Raw genomic sequence first — 15,446 nt, forward strand, 5'->3', positions numbered from 1 at the left:
TCTTTTCTGCTTAGAGTAGATCTTTCTCATAGATGCCTGGCTGGATGACTGGTGGATGAATTGTTTTGGGATCAATGTCTTAGAACAGGATGTGTCCTTTAAAACCCTGATGGGTAGACAGAGACAGAGAGTCTCTGTCCCTCTACGTGCCCCCAGACTTGGTGGAACATAGTGTCCAGGACAGGGGATGGGGGAGTCCTCCCAGATGAAGTTTGCTCTGTGAAGGTGGATTCCTTTTGAGATCATTATGGCCACTGCATGGCTGTTCCTGTGAGACAGACAGCATGCTACTGCATTGTATTCTCCTTGCACACTGTGGCTAACAAAGAGGAAACACACGCTCACACTCACAAGTTCACATTTACACCTCCGTTTCTGAGCATCACTACCATGTAAACTACAGTGAATTCCTATTGGGCTGCAGACCTGTAGATGTGCAATTCAAGGTGTAAATAGAGGAGGATGGAGATGGAGTTCTGGCTAAAAGGATGGCAGTCCTTGTCTCTGGGGTGAAGAAATTAGATTTTACCCAGAAGGTGCTATGTTCTACTCAAAGAAGTGACATGATCCTTGGATCTTGGAGAACAGAGATCGACACAGATTTTTCTGTGAAGTCTTCTGTAAAGATTTTCTGTTAGGTGTTTCAGTCCATGTGGTGTCTCTGACAATGACTCCACTCTTACTTGAAGTGTGGCTTGAAAGCAGCCACAGACCATCCATAACTAATATTCCCACCACACTTGACTGACAGAATATAGGGGGAGATCCCATTTGTTCCGTGGGTGGTAGTTTCCCACACCCAAGATCTGCAACATGATGGAGGATGGGGGAGAGGGCTGTTCTTTCCAGTGGCAGAGTGGGAGTACACTGGGAGCTATCCTGCCTGACCCTGGTCCTTCCACTTGAAAGGAAAAAAAAAATAATAGTGAGATTGGCAACAATTAAGGCCTCTGGAATTCCCCCCGCATATCTCTGGAGACCTTGAGCTTCTGACAAGATGTTTGTCTGTGGTTGAATTCCATGTAGTTATTGAGTATGTTCCCATTGCCTGGTGGGTATAACTTGTGGGTTATATACCATACAGATAGTCATCTTGTTCAGAACAAGCCTATGAACACATTTAGGGTTTTCCTGAGTTAGGGGAGGATCTAGCATTTGTGGACTTTAGGACGAGTCTGATTCAGCCCTTAGTAATGTTATGGAGCGCCTGGCTTCCTGGGTCCTCTGTGACACTGGCCCAGGCCTGGCCTGGGCCACTTTTGCAGTTGTGATGGAAAAGCCCCTGGCCTGGGTGGTCTACCCCATGCTTGGCTGGCAGATTGAGACCTGAGGTTCCTCTCACCTCATTGGCTGGGACCAGGTCACATGAGCATGGACGAGCCAATCCCTGGAGACAGGGATGGAACCGTGAAGATTGGCACAGGTTGTTATGACCTCTGTTGTAATGACTTTTCTAATGGCAGTGGTGGCAAGATCTTCTGGGATGCGTCTGTTAATAAAATGAACATTAATTTCTGATAATAAGTGGGTCCAAGGTGCTGGCTTAGCACCTAGCACCTCAGTCCCAGAACCTCGATTATTGTATCAATTACTATTCTGTAGAGACCATGGCTGAGAATGAGCAGGGTGGATGGAAACTGGTCTGGAGTGCACACGGGAAGGGTATGTGTGTGTAAGGGATTGGGGATAATAGCCCTGGCCAGGCTGTATCTCCAGTTTACCTAGGTTCGAGAAGGTGTGGGGAATCCATAGTGTTTACTGTCCGTCATTTTGCAGAGGAAGAATATGCCTTTTGCATGGAGTATGGCGAGACTTGTTCCAAGCATTCTCTAGTTGGTACAGAAGTCGGGGAGAGCAGCACCCTCCCATCTGCTAGGATAGGTGTGAGAGGCTGAGTGCTCTCAAGGAGGTGTCTGGCTTTTGCAGGGCTCACTGTGAATCTGCACACAGTACTGATGAGGAAAGTTCACGGTTTTGTTCTGAGGATGGAGTATTGGAAGAAGGCGGTGTCTGTGTAATCCTGGGAAGGGGACAGATCTGGAGTTCACTGTAGAGTTATTTCGTGGGAGTGGTGGTGATCTGCAGCATCCGCTTCATAAGATTTCTGCCCTTTACTGAATTCTGGGTGTGGTTTCTGTGACTTTGTCCTAATGGCTGGGATTTCCAAGGATGGGATTTTTGGGCTTCTCTGTAAGAGTTGGTCCATCAGGAGTAGGCAAGACCCATTCTGCTCCTGAGAAGTGTGTCTCTAGTGGCTGGAGTGTGTATTACAAGCCTAGAGGTCAATGGTGAGGTGGTTACAGTGGTCAGCAGGCTATTATGGTTGATGATTTTTATGGGTTAATCCCATAGGATGAGATGGTAGATCTTATTGTTAGGGATCCTCATTAAGTGTCCATAAAGGGTGCTTTCTCTGAGTTTCATATTCAATATCTTTTTATTGCTCTAATAGCGCTCCTTGCACTTGGTATTTCCATAGCAGTGCCCTACAACATTGCCTGCATCTTACCCATGTGTGATGAGATTTTGAGAAAGGAAAATGTTGTCAGTGCTTCCTCAAATTGTACACTGAAACAGCCAAAGAGTAAAATTTTATTTTTGACATGAAGTAGGAAGTATCCTGCTGTGATTCTTAGTTTGAACCAAGGGAGGAGCCCTCCTTTGGTACTGGTAATGAGTACCATAGGCTTTCCTAGGGAAGATTATCAGATTCTATTGGAAACTTGGTCTTTGTTATTGTGGAGGAATCAGGAGTTCACTAATTATTTGTCTCCTGTTTCATTTTCCATGAACATTTCCCCGGTATTTCATTTCACACTTTTGCCCTTGTGAAATCATCCCAGCTTTGGCACCAGATCACCCTTCTATGCCAAGGGTATGTTTGGGCCAAGAAAAAGTTGCTTCTGGGTGACTGGGATACTCTAGGACAAGAATGCTGTCAGTAGGGAGTTACTGGGATCCTAAATTCCAAACCAGCTCCTGATACCCAGATGAATGATATTTCAGATTTAGAAACTTCAGATAGAAATTTTGTGTCCATGATGACAACTGAAGACAATGTGCCATCCCTAAACCTAATCTTAACCCCTAACTTTAACTCTGAAACCTAAACTGACCTTAAAGCCCAAACTGGAACCCTGAATCCCAAACCTGAAATCGAAACTGGAGTCTGGAATCTGAACGTGAGCCCTGGATCCAAGCCATGAACCATGAACTCAAGCCCTAAACCAGAACTCTGGGTCATGAATCCTGAACCCAAATCCCAACATGAACCCAAACCCCAAATTTGACCTTGAACTTAATCTCAGAAGCCCTGAACCATAAACCTAAAACCCTAAACTGTAATTGTTCCCTTGCACTGACTATAAATCCTCACTCTGACCCTAAACCCAAAGCCTGATCTGGAACTCTGACTGAAATCTGAACCTGAACCCAAATTCAAACCCTTCACACACTTTGTTTATCCATTCACCATTGATGGATATTTGCAGTTTCTACCTTTCGATTCTTGTGAACATTGTTTGGGTTGGGGGCTGGATTGGGGTCAGGGCCAGGCTTGAGATCAAGTTAAGGTCAGAGTGTGGGTCTGCATCAAGGCCAGAGACATGTTCCAAGTCACTGTATGGGTCAGAGACTGTTGTCATTCCATATTGTTTCCAATTCATTGTTCCTTAACTATTTGGAGGGAAGTTGGGGGATATTGGGCTCCATGCAGCTTGAATTTCCAGAATGAAATGGCTTCAGCTGGAACCCAGGCGGGAACAGGTGCTTCCATTGAAGGGTGAGCTCCCTTAGTCCTGCACTGCCTCCCCCACCTGCAGAGGGTACAGGACACCAGCTCCTGCCCTGAGCCTGGCCTGACAGCGGCAGCTGCGACAGCAGTCTGGCCTCCTCATGACCTGCTGTGGAGACTTCTGGAGGATGTGGAGCCACTCTCAACCCTGACGGGACAAGCTGTGGAGGATGTGGTTCCACATCTACACTGACAGAACCCACTGTGGGGGACCTAGGGCTGCGTCCACACTGACAAAGTCCAGCCTCTTCAGGACCAGCCACTGGAGGTGAAGGCAAGGAGAAGCCACCCGAGTGGGAACTGGCGATGGGGTGCGTGATCTCAGGACCTCACAAGGAAGGGTGTGCTGTGTAGACACAGGCTTCTGTGGTTTTGTGTGTGGGGACATGGCCTCCAGCAGTGCTGTGTGTGGAGCTGTGGAGTCTCCCCTTTCTGGGCTCTGATGTGCGCCCTGGGTCCCGCATCTGTGTTTGTGCGCATGCATGAGGATTTGGTCCTTGGGGCTCCTCAAACAGTCTGCAGTCAGGGAGTGGATGCTTGCCTTGGTGCTTGTGCTCTCCTGGCCTTGGCCCTGCAGGGTCCTTCCCATGTCCACACCCATTTCAGGGTTGGTCTGGAGTCTGGAAGTTTGGAGCGATACTTGGGACTCTGTCAATGGCTTTGGGGAGAGCAGGTATTTTCACAATGTAGGTTCTTCCCTGAGCACAGAGTGTCTTCCCATCTCTGTGCATCTCCCTCCATGTCTGTCATCAGTGTCTCATGGCTGTCAGAAGACAGGTCTGTCACTTTTTTGGTTCAGGGGACTCCTAGGTATCTCGTTCTTTTGGATGCAGTAGTAAATAAGATTGTTCTCAATAGTCTCTTTATGATGGTCCCTTCAGAGCACGTAGAAATGCAAGTGATTTGTGTATATTGGTTTTGTTCCTTGCAAGTATCTTTAATTTATTAGCTCTGTTCACTTTAAACTCAAACTGCCAGTTACTTGACCAGCAAAATGGGTTTATTTGGGAAGAGCAGAGAATGGCAATCTCGGATGAGCAAGCTATGGTCACATCGCAGGCAAGTGTAAGAAACAAAGGAGAGGAACATCATTTCATGGAGAAGGAGGAAGAACTTGGGAGGGGTGCTTGGAAGGAAAGTCCCCTGGAGAAAGGGGTTCAGGGTGATGAAGGATTCTCACTGGCCAAGCTGTGGGAATGGCGGATCTCTTGTAGGAGATGAACTCTCCAGCTTCCCCTGTGGGGCCTGGAATAGATGAGTCTCCCCTGTGGGGGATTGTAACGTGGGTCTGTAATGGGCACTGAGTGCCAGGGACCCCCTTCCAGCCTCCCCTTCTGGTGTCCCCAGTCCACTTTACTGAGGTTTCCCCTTCATGCCTTTTTACAGTTCTAGCCAGGTTGTCGTGGAGCATTGTGGGGAATTGAAATTCCAAATCCCACTGCTTCTACTGCACCCAGGACACTGGGGCCCCTGATTTAATCCTCCCACGAGTCTCTTGCTAAAACGTGGCCTCCTCCAATGGTTAGTGGTCTCTCCATGGTGGGTGAACTGGATCTGACAGGGCTTGGCCTCCATCCCGAAGTCTGATGTCCTCTCTGCCTCTGTGATGTGTCGATGTGGATGTCTGGAAGTCATTTTCTCTGAAGAGATTTCAAATCTGCACCAATTTGTCACAGCAGCACAAATATGTTTTATCCTCACACTCCCCAGCTGTCATTTCTTTACCACATTTGCCACTTCACATGGGCTACTTCCATGCATTTTTACCCCAAACAGGGACACTGGCCCATGGAACCACCATGTAACCCCAAGTGAGGAAATCATGACAGCTCCCACATTTGAACCCAGACCACAGGCCCACTTCAGCTGTCACCACTAAAATGTCTTCCAGTTTTCATCTTCTGGAACTTCTTCCAGGACTTTCCCTTCTTTGAGTAATGTTTATGGATTTAAGGAGCACAGAGGCCTCCAATCGAGTGATGTTTCTATATGGTTAATGTCAATGGGACTGTTATCACTGTCCATCCACGTAGTGACATGCATCAGTCCTTCATTCACTTTTTCAGGGTGACTAAATATAAGAACATAAGAACATCCCATGGTTGTACATCATTCTTCAGAACTTTTTCATTCTCTCTGAGGGAGACTGTATGAGTGAAGCACAAGTTCCCCATTACCCTTTCCCCTTGGCATCTGTTGCCACATCCAGCTTTGTGTCCCAGACACCTCATCCAAGTGGAATCATACAGTATCTGTCCTTCCGTGACTGGCTGATTTCGCTCTGCATAATGACTTCCGGGTTCAATCCGTGTTGTAGCCTGTGTCGAACTCCCTTCGTTTTTAAGCCTGTATCATGTTCCATTGTATATAACCACACTTTGTTTCTCCATTCATCTGTCAGTCGACACTTGCGTTGCTTCCACCTTTTGGCTGTTTGAGAAATGCTGCTCTGAATAAGGGTATATCTAGTTTCAATTTTAGGGGGGCATATAGGCTGCAGTGGAATTCCGTGTTTAATATTTTCAAGAACTACCATATTTTTATCCCACAAATGAATCATTTTACATCATTCCTTCATAGGGCAGAACAAGATTGTCATTCATGGGTCTACCTCATTTTGTTTGTCTTTTTCCCCATGGATGGACATTTGCACAGTTTCTGGTTTTTGCCTATTGTGAACACTGCTGCTCTGAATATTCCTGTACATTTTTGTTTCTTTGTTTGTTTGAACCAGTGTTTTCAATTTGGGGGGTATATATCTAGGAGTACAATTGTTCAACCATATGATTGTTCTATTTTGATCTATTTGAGTAAATGCCAAACTATTTTATATGTAAACTGTATCATTTTCCACAACAGAAGCTTAAGGGTTTCAGTTTCTGAACATTCTTTTGTTATTTTTAGTTTTCTTGATCATAGTGATTCTACTTGTGTAAAAGGACATCTAACTGTTTAAATATTCCTTTCCATAAAGACTAATGATGTTTAACATCTATTCACGTGCCATTCACCATTTGTATGATTTCTCTGGAAGAGGGTCTATCCAAGTCCTTCGTCCATTTTAAAAATGGGGTTGTCTTTTTGTTGAGAAGTTGTAAAAGCTCTTTACATATTCTGGGCAACAGACTCTTATTAGATTAATAATGTGCAAATATTTCCTTCCATTCTGGGGGCTGTCTTTTCACTTTCTGGATAGTATCTTGTGATGTACAAAGATTGTTAATCTTTTTTACATTTCATTTTTAAGTGAGAGAGAGTGTGAGAATGGACAGGGAGAGGAAGAAGGAAAGAGAATCTTAAGCAAGCCCCACAGTCAGTGTGGAGCCTGGTGTGGGCCTCAATCTCATGACCCCGAGATCATGTTCTGAGCCAAAATTGAGAGTTGGACAGTTAACCAAATTAGCCACCCAGGCACCCAGGACAGATTTTCAACTTTGAGGATATTATTTTATCTATTTTTTTCTTTCCCTTCTTATGCTTTGGTGTCACATCTAAAAGCATTGCTAAATCCAAGCTTATGAAGACTGATCCCCATTTGTTTCTTCTAGAGTTTATCATTTTACCTCTTATATTAAAAGCTTTAACTTCTTTTGAGTTAATATTTATATATGGTGTGAGGTAAGGGTCCAGTTCCATTCCTCTGTATATGTATAGGCAATTGTCTAGCACCCTTTGTTGAAAAGACCATTCTGTCCCCCCAGTGTAATGTTGTCCACTCTTGTCAAATTCAGAGGACCATAGATGAAGGGGTTTATTTCTGGGCTCTCAGTTAAATCTCACTGATCTATATGCATACTTTAAAATTTTTTAAATTTAGGGGTGCCTGGGTGGCTCAGTGGGTTAAAGCCTCTGCCTTCAGCTTGGGTCATGATCTCAGGGTCCTGGGATCGAGCCCCACATTGGGCTCTCTGCTCAGTGGGGAGCCTGCTTCCTCCTCTCTCTCTGCCTGCCTCTCTGCCTACTTGTGGTCTCTGTCTGTTCAAATAAATAAATAAATAAAATAAAAATTTTAATTTTATTTATTTAACAAAATTTTTAAAATTTAAGTTCAATCAATTAACATAGCATGTATTATTTCATTGTGTATGCATACCTTTGCGACAGTATCACAATGTTTTATTTGCTTTTTGCTTTACATTGGAAGTATGATCTTTCACTTTTCATTTTCTTTTTCAAGATGGTTTGGGCTATCTTGTGGTCTCTTAAAATTCCATATGACTGTTATGTTTAGCTTGTGCAATTCTTCCCAAAGGCCTTTGTGAAATTTCTTGGGAACACGTTGAATTTCCACATTACACTGTGTACTGTTGCCATCTTACCAATAGTATGTCTTTTCATCATCACGGGGTTTCCTCAGATTTATTTAGGTTTCCCTTACTTTCTTTCAGCCATGTTTTGTAATTTTCAGTGTACAAGAATACACCTTGATTACATCTACTCCCAAGTGTTTTGTCAATGTTGATGTTCCCTAAAATGAAATTGTTTTCTTAAATTCTTTTTTGGATGATTCGTTGCTAGTGTATACAAATAAGAGACATTTTTGTGTCTTGATATTTTGTCCTGTAACTTTGCAGAATTAGGGAACTGGTTGTAATAATTTCTGTTGATTCTTTAGGAAGTTCTCTATATAAATGATGCCATCTCTGGTCTCTGAATTGACCTAGTTCTACTGTTCCCTTTCACATGTGGATTCCATATTTCTTGCCTCACTGTTTTGGGTAGAACTTTCAGTACAATACTGAGCAAGGACTGAAAGCCAGCATGATGGACTTGTTTGTGATTCAGAGTAGAGCTGTCAGTCCTCAAATTGAGCATGGTGTTTAATTAGGGTTAGGGTGGGGCTAGGGGTTAGGGTGAGGGTCTACCAGTCCTTTGCTATACAGAGCCCATTCTTCAAAGTGAACTTTTCAGAACATAACTTGAGCCTCTCTGTGATCCAATCCCCAGCTGCCCGTCCTCTCCAGCCTCATATCTCCCACCATATCCCCCAACTCCATGGGCCTCCCAGGTATATGGTCATCCCACATGTGCCTCGGGCCTGACTCCAAGCCTTTACATTCTCTCTGCCCTTTGCCAGGAACACTCCTCTCTCCCCACTTCATGTCAGGTTTGATCCCTCATTGGCTGGACCTGGACTTACCCTGGTGACCTGACCTGTGGCTGGTGGGTGTGTGAGGCCTTGTCCCCTATTTAAATGTAGTGCCTACTTTCCCTGGGTGAGCGAATTACTAACCTGCCAAGTATAGGGCATGCACAGGGAAGCAGCCTTAGTGCTTGTGTGGAAAAAAAAAAAAAATCAGTCTCAGGGTGCCTGGTAGGCTCGGTCGTTGAGCATATGCCTCTGGCTCAGGTCATGATCCCAGGGTCCTGGGATCGAACCCCAGGATGTCAGGCTCCCTGCTCAGTGGGGAGCATGCTTCTCCCTCTTCCACTCCCCCTGCTTATGTTCCCTCTCTATTTGTCTCTCTAGTGTCAAATAAATGAATAAAACCTTAAAAAATTTGTCTAGAGGGGCTCACCACCATTGCTAACAATGGGGGAGCTGCAGTCTCCACAGATATTCCCCTCAAAGAGACAAGATTTAACACTTCTTGGGGCCAGGGAGATGGAGACCTGGACCTGGAAGCTTACTCTGTTGAATTAACAGCTGGATCCCAAGCAAGCCCCCTCTTCTTCCATCGGTTCTCTTTCAATTCCCTGCCCATGGGCTGGACCTGATTCCTGATCTGGGGGAGTTTGAGGGTGAACGACTTCTAGGAATAGCAGTGTTTGATTGATGGACCTTGTCAGCAAGAGGCCGAGTAGCCTTCAAGGGAGGACCCTATAGGAGGTAGAGATCACTCTGTGGGGGCCAGCGACAGCCTACTCAAAGCAAAGTGGGGCAGGTGGCCAGCTCTGCTGATTCTATCCATCTGTAGGGTATAGAAAGGAGGGCTGTGCCCAAATGTGCTCCACTCCTGGCTGGAGGGCACAGGACCTCCAGGGGGTTGGCCAGGGGAGGGTACCCACAGGGTTTGCCTCAGAGCTCAGCACAGGGGGCATGTTCCTGGCTCCAGCATGCTGACTGTGGGGTTTGTTTCTTGCCTCTGAAGCCTCAGGCTCCCCTTTGTATGATGGGGTGCTAATGGCCCCCATCTGGGAACAGAAGATAGGGAGGTCTCATGAGCAGACTTTCTCTGGATAGACTGGGAGAGTGGCTGTTGCTTAAAGCAACTTAGGGCCTGTCCCCTTGAAGAAGGTGAACACGTGGGGCACTTGGGTGGCTCAGTGGGTTAACCTTCTGCCTTTGGTTTAGGTCATGATCCCAGGGTCCTGGGATTGAGCCCTGCAATTGGCTCTCTGCTCAGCAGGGGGCCTGCTTCCCCCTCCTTCCACTCTGCCTTCCTCTCTGCCTATGTGTGATCTGTCAAATAAATAAAATCTTAAAAAAAAAAAAAGGTGCACACATCCATAACCCCCAATTCTGGGGTCCTGCTGCGAGCCTCTGACAGAAACCCTCCTCCTGGCTTGCCCCTTGTCTCTGTAGATAGGTTGTCTTCCTTCAGTTATTCCTGCAGAGGGCAGAGAAGCCCATCATAGTGGGGCACGGGGTCACCTACTAGGTCTTTATCCACAAGCGTGCTGCTGGGTCCGTGTGCCACCCAGGAAGGCTGGAGGGTGGTGGTCCTCGAGGTCCCCAGCATCCTGCACTGGTGGGATATGTCCCTGCAGTGCATGGTGATGATCAGCCTCTTCTGTGAGCAGCACTTCCTCCATGAGGTGGACAACCTGGTGTGTGCGGATGTGGAAATGAAGTTCTGCAACCATGTGGGCATGGAGATCCTATCCCCCCTCTTTGGCACCCTGCACCTCAGTTTCTACTGGGTGGCTTGTGAAGACTTCAGCTACCAGTACCGGCCACAGTCCCAGGCTGTGGGACTGTGTCTCATCCCTAGGGGCCAGGGTGACGTTTACTACATGGGGGCCTTTTTTGGGAGATTGGTAGTGGAGGTTCACCAACTGACCTTGGCCTGTCATCAGGCAATGGGGTTGACCTGGCCAATGAGATCGAGGTTGAGCGGTGTGATGAGAGCCACTTGAACAGGTACCTGCTGGTCCACAAGCCCAGCAAGGTGCTATCCCTGGAGAACCTGTAGGACCCACGGCACCTCAGCTGCCCTCCCCACCCCCTTCATGAAGAAGCTGAGATTCCCACCATGCCCAGGAACCACCAGGACATCCAGGAATCATGAGGGGCTGTTCCTGTCTCCATCGGGGGTGCTGTCCTGAGCAGAGCTGTCAGACCAGTTTCCTACTTCTGTCCCCTTGAGGGAGACCGTGGAGCCCAGCACTGCCCACGGGCATGTCTAAGGCCCCCAGCTGCACCCGCAAACAGGAGGACTGCCTGGGGACACAGGGTCCTTTCCTTGGGGTCACTAATTTTGATAACTTCTGGGTCATTTGGAGCTGTGACGGCTCCAGCTTTATGTCGGATGTTTTTCCCGTGTCAGTGCTGAGCAGCCATCTTTAAAAAGAACAACTGAGGGAAAAGTTTTCTTCCTGGTTCTAGGAAAACACAACTGGTGGGGCTGAGAGTGCTCCTGCAGCATCCTGGAGCCAGGATGACCTCTGGTTGGGTCTTCCCTCCCAGTCCGTGCACCTTGCCATTGCCATGGGGCTTCAGGGTATGCGGTGCGCTGAGCCACCTCTCAGACCTCCAGTCCTCTGACCACCGGAGACCATGGCCCTGGCCCCTAGCTCAGCCTCCAGGAACCCGGAGCCCTCTGAGTTATGTACTGTTTCTGCCTTGGATTTATTTTTTATTTTTAAAGTTAATTTAATTTTTAAAATTTAAATTCATTAGCCAACATATAATATATCAGTATATTTTAACACAGTGTTTAGTGATTCATTAGTTGCCTATAACACCAAGTGATCATCACAACATGTCCCCTCCTTAATATCTGTCACCTAGCTACCCCATCCTGCCACGCCCCTCCCATCTGTCACCCTTAGTTATCTTCTTGCAGTCCAGAGTCTCTCATGGTTTGTCTCCCTCTCTGATTTCATCCTGTTCAGTTTTCCCTCCCTTCCCCCGTGGTCCTGCACTCTATTCCTTACATTCCATGTATGAGTGAAACCATATGATAATTGTCTATCTATAATTGACTTATTTCACTCAGCATAATCCCCTCCAGATCCATCCATGTCGATGCAAATGGTCGGTATTCGTCCTTTCTGATGGCTGAGTAATACTCCATTGTATATATGGACCACATCTTCTTTATCCATTCATCTGTTGAAGAACATCTAGGCTCTTTCCACAATTTGGCTATTATGGACATTGCTGCTATGAACATGGGGGTGCAGGTTGCCCTTCTTTTCACTACATCATATCATTGGGGTAAATACCCAGGAGTGCAATTGCTGGGTTGTAGGCAGCTCTATTTTCAACTTCTTGAGGAACCTCCACACTGTTTTCCAGAGTGACTGTACACGCTTTCATTCCCACCAACAGTTTAGGAAGGTTCCCTTTTCTCCACATCCTTGCCAACACTTGTTGTTTTCTGTCTTGTTAATTTCAGCCATTTTAACTGGTATAAGGTGGTATCTCATTATGATTTTGATTTGTATTTCCCTAATGTCGAGGAATGGTGAGCACTACTTTATGTATCAGTTGGCCATCTGGATGTCTTCTTTGGAGAAATGTCTGTTCATGTCTTTGGCCTATTTCTTGATTAGTTTATCGTTCAGTGGGTATTGAGTTACCTAATTTCCTTCTAGATTTTGGATACTAGCCCTTTTTCTGATATGTCATTTGAAAATATCTTCTCTTATTCTGTTTGCTGTCTTTTCATTTTGTTGACTATTTCCTTTGCTATGCAAGAGCGTTCTATCTTGATGAAATCCCAACAGTTTATTTTTACTTTTGTTTCCTTTGCCTTTGGAGACGTGTCTAGCAAGAAGTTGCTGTGTCTGAGGTCAAAGAGTTGCTGCCTCTGTTCTCCGCAAGGATTTGGGTGAATTCCTGTCTCACCTTGAGGTCTTTCATCCATTTGGAATCTATTTTTGTGTATCGTATAAGGAAATGGTCCAGTTTCACTCTTCTTCATGTGGCTGTCCTATGTTCCTAGCACCATTTATTGAAGAGACTGTCTTTTTCCCATTAGACATTCTTTCCTGCTTTGTTGAAGATTCATTGGCCATAAAGTTGAGGGTCCATTTCTGCATTCTCTATTCTGCCACATGGGTCTATGTGCCTGTTTTTGTGCCAGTACCATGCTGTCTTGATGGGCACTGCTTTGTAATAGAGCTTATGGTCACCTGCTTTTGTTTTAAATGGTTATTTCTGTGCTGGCATTTGTGAAATGTGGGCACTCACTCAGTCTGGATGCACATCCTGTTGAGATTCCTCAGTGCCCACTGGTGGGTCTGCACTAGTGTCCTCATCTGCCTGCACTGCATCTTAGCAAGCATTCACTGAGTGCCTACTGTGAGCTCAGTCACCAACAAGGGTCAGAGCAGGAGAATGAGAACTAAGACACAGGATCCCTGCCCTCCTGCGTTGGCTCTGTTCTCCTGACTCACCCTGTCCTCCTGACTCACTTCTTTCCTACTGTGATGTAATTGACATACAACTGATAAGCATGATTCAGAGTACAATTTAGTGGAAATAAGTACATTCACCATTCTGTACCTGCTACCTCCATCCATCACCACCACTTCTTCATTATCCCAAACCGAACCTCTACCCATAAGACCTGAATCCCCCATTCAACAATCCCCTGCCCCAGTGCCCAGCAGCTCCTTGCAACTCTATGAGTTGGAGTGCTCTCTGTCCCTCACAAGTAGGGTCCACCAGTATCAGTCCTTTAGGGACTGGCTTATTTCGCATAGCACAATGGCCTCAAGCTCTCTCCCCATGACCCTGGACCTGACGCACTTTTCCCCAGAGGAATGTTTCAGCTCTTTCCTGTCTAAGCTGAGCCTCCTCAGTCCCCTTTGCTCCCCTCATGTTCTTCCTCAGCCTGAAGATGATCCCAATCAATCTGCAGCTTTGAAGACCAGTTCAGTCCAGATGCCGGGAACATGCCTGGGGGGTCTCGGGCCTTACCTACCCCATCTGTCCTGTCCAAGTCAGGTGCCTGCACCCCCCACACCAGCTGGCCACCTGCTCCTCTCACAGATGTTCCCATCTCAGGAGAGGGAAACACCATGTCCAGACCCTTGGATGCCTCTGCGACTTGTTGCTTTCACCAACTCTCCCAGTAGCGAGGTGTCTACTGGAGGACATTCGATTTAAACCATTTAAAGGCATATGTGAGTCTCTGCTGCTTAAGGCAATGCATAAGAGTTGGGGGAAATATAAACCAAGCAGAATCACTAGAAGAAAGGCTGAATGGTGAGGAGTTCTGGGCGAGAAAGGCCTGGAAGCTCTGACCTATTCCCAAGCCCCTGGGACACTGCATGCATGGGCTGGGTGCCTGCTCAGCGCCGACCTGAGAAGGCCCTAGGCTCTGCCCTCTGGTGATTGTCTGACTTGGCAAGTAGGAAGTGAAGGTCAAGGCAGAGTGCTAATAGGCCTGGCTGGTGCTGAAGGTGTATCCCGACACCCACACAGCCACGCCCCTCCACTACATCTGCAAAGACTGGAAGTTTTGTTTTCTTTTTCTCCTCAGAAGGAGGGCAGTTTCCAGGTGTTTAAGGAAATTTTGCCCAATCATGGACCACTACATTCAAAGACCAGACACTTCTGTGGCCACACGCGAGGGATACAGACTTGACAAAATCAGTTCAGGAATGTCACTAAGCCAACAGCAGAACTGCGGTGAGAGGAGAAGCAGCAATGAACCCTGGGGAGGAGAAGAACCGGTATTTGACTTGCTACATTACAGTATTCAGTGTCCAAGATCCAAAGGCACAGAGATGAGTGGTGGTGACGCAGGAAAAAAAATTTATATCAGTGCAGCCGACACTGTAAACCAGAGGACTAGCATGGTCTCAAGGTGCTGAACACACTCCTGGGCTTTTAGATGAGGAAAATCTAGGTCAAAGGTCAGTGGGGAGCTGCAGGGGGTCAGTAAAGTTCTGGTCAGTCATTGTCTTTGGGCCCATCACATGGGGCCTTGCTGGTGTCAGGCAGTGTGTATTGCTTGAAGGGTCATTTTGGTGTCCACCCGGGCTCTCACTTGAGTTAACAAATGAGCCTGAAGGAAGGACATCATCAGTTAGGAAGTACAGAGGAAGGTCAGAGTGCAGATGGGTAAAGGCCTTTTTCACTCTGAGAGCAGAGGAGCTCTGAGCCTCTGCTACACACCTTGCCCTCTTCATCGCTTCCAGCTGCCTGGTCCTGAGTTCTGTCCTTTTAATGCACTGGTCATCTGGTAAGTAACGTGTTTCTCTGAGTTCCATGAGCCACTCGAGCAGACTATTTGAACCTGAAGAGGAGGCTGTGAGGACCTTTGATCTGTAGCCATAGCTCAGAAACATGGGTGACCTGTCTGCCCAGCCACTGGCTGACCACTAAGTTAACAGCACGGGATTCAGTGGCCACACACTGCAAAGAATACAGACTTGACCAAGTTAGTTCAGAAAAGTCACTAAGCCAACAGTAGCAACTACAGTGAGCAGCCATAATGAAGCCTGATGTGGGGAAGGTCTGACTTCAGGATGC

The 15,446-nt window shown here is 46.7% G+C and overlaps 1 pseudogene; it reads left to right on the forward strand.

Moving 5' to 3' along the window:
- Positions 1 to 1,607: 1,607 nt before the first annotated feature.
- LOC122890337 lies at positions 1,608 to 10,929 on the forward strand (annotated as a pseudogene).
- Positions 10,930 to 15,446: the final 4,517 nt, after the last annotated feature.

The sequence above is a fragment of the Neovison vison genome, chromosome 11 (assembly GCF_020171115.1).
Source record: "Neovison vison isolate M4711 chromosome 11, ASM_NN_V1, whole genome shotgun sequence".
Taxonomy (NCBI): Eukaryota; Metazoa; Chordata; class Mammalia; order Carnivora; family Mustelidae; genus Neogale; species Neogale vison.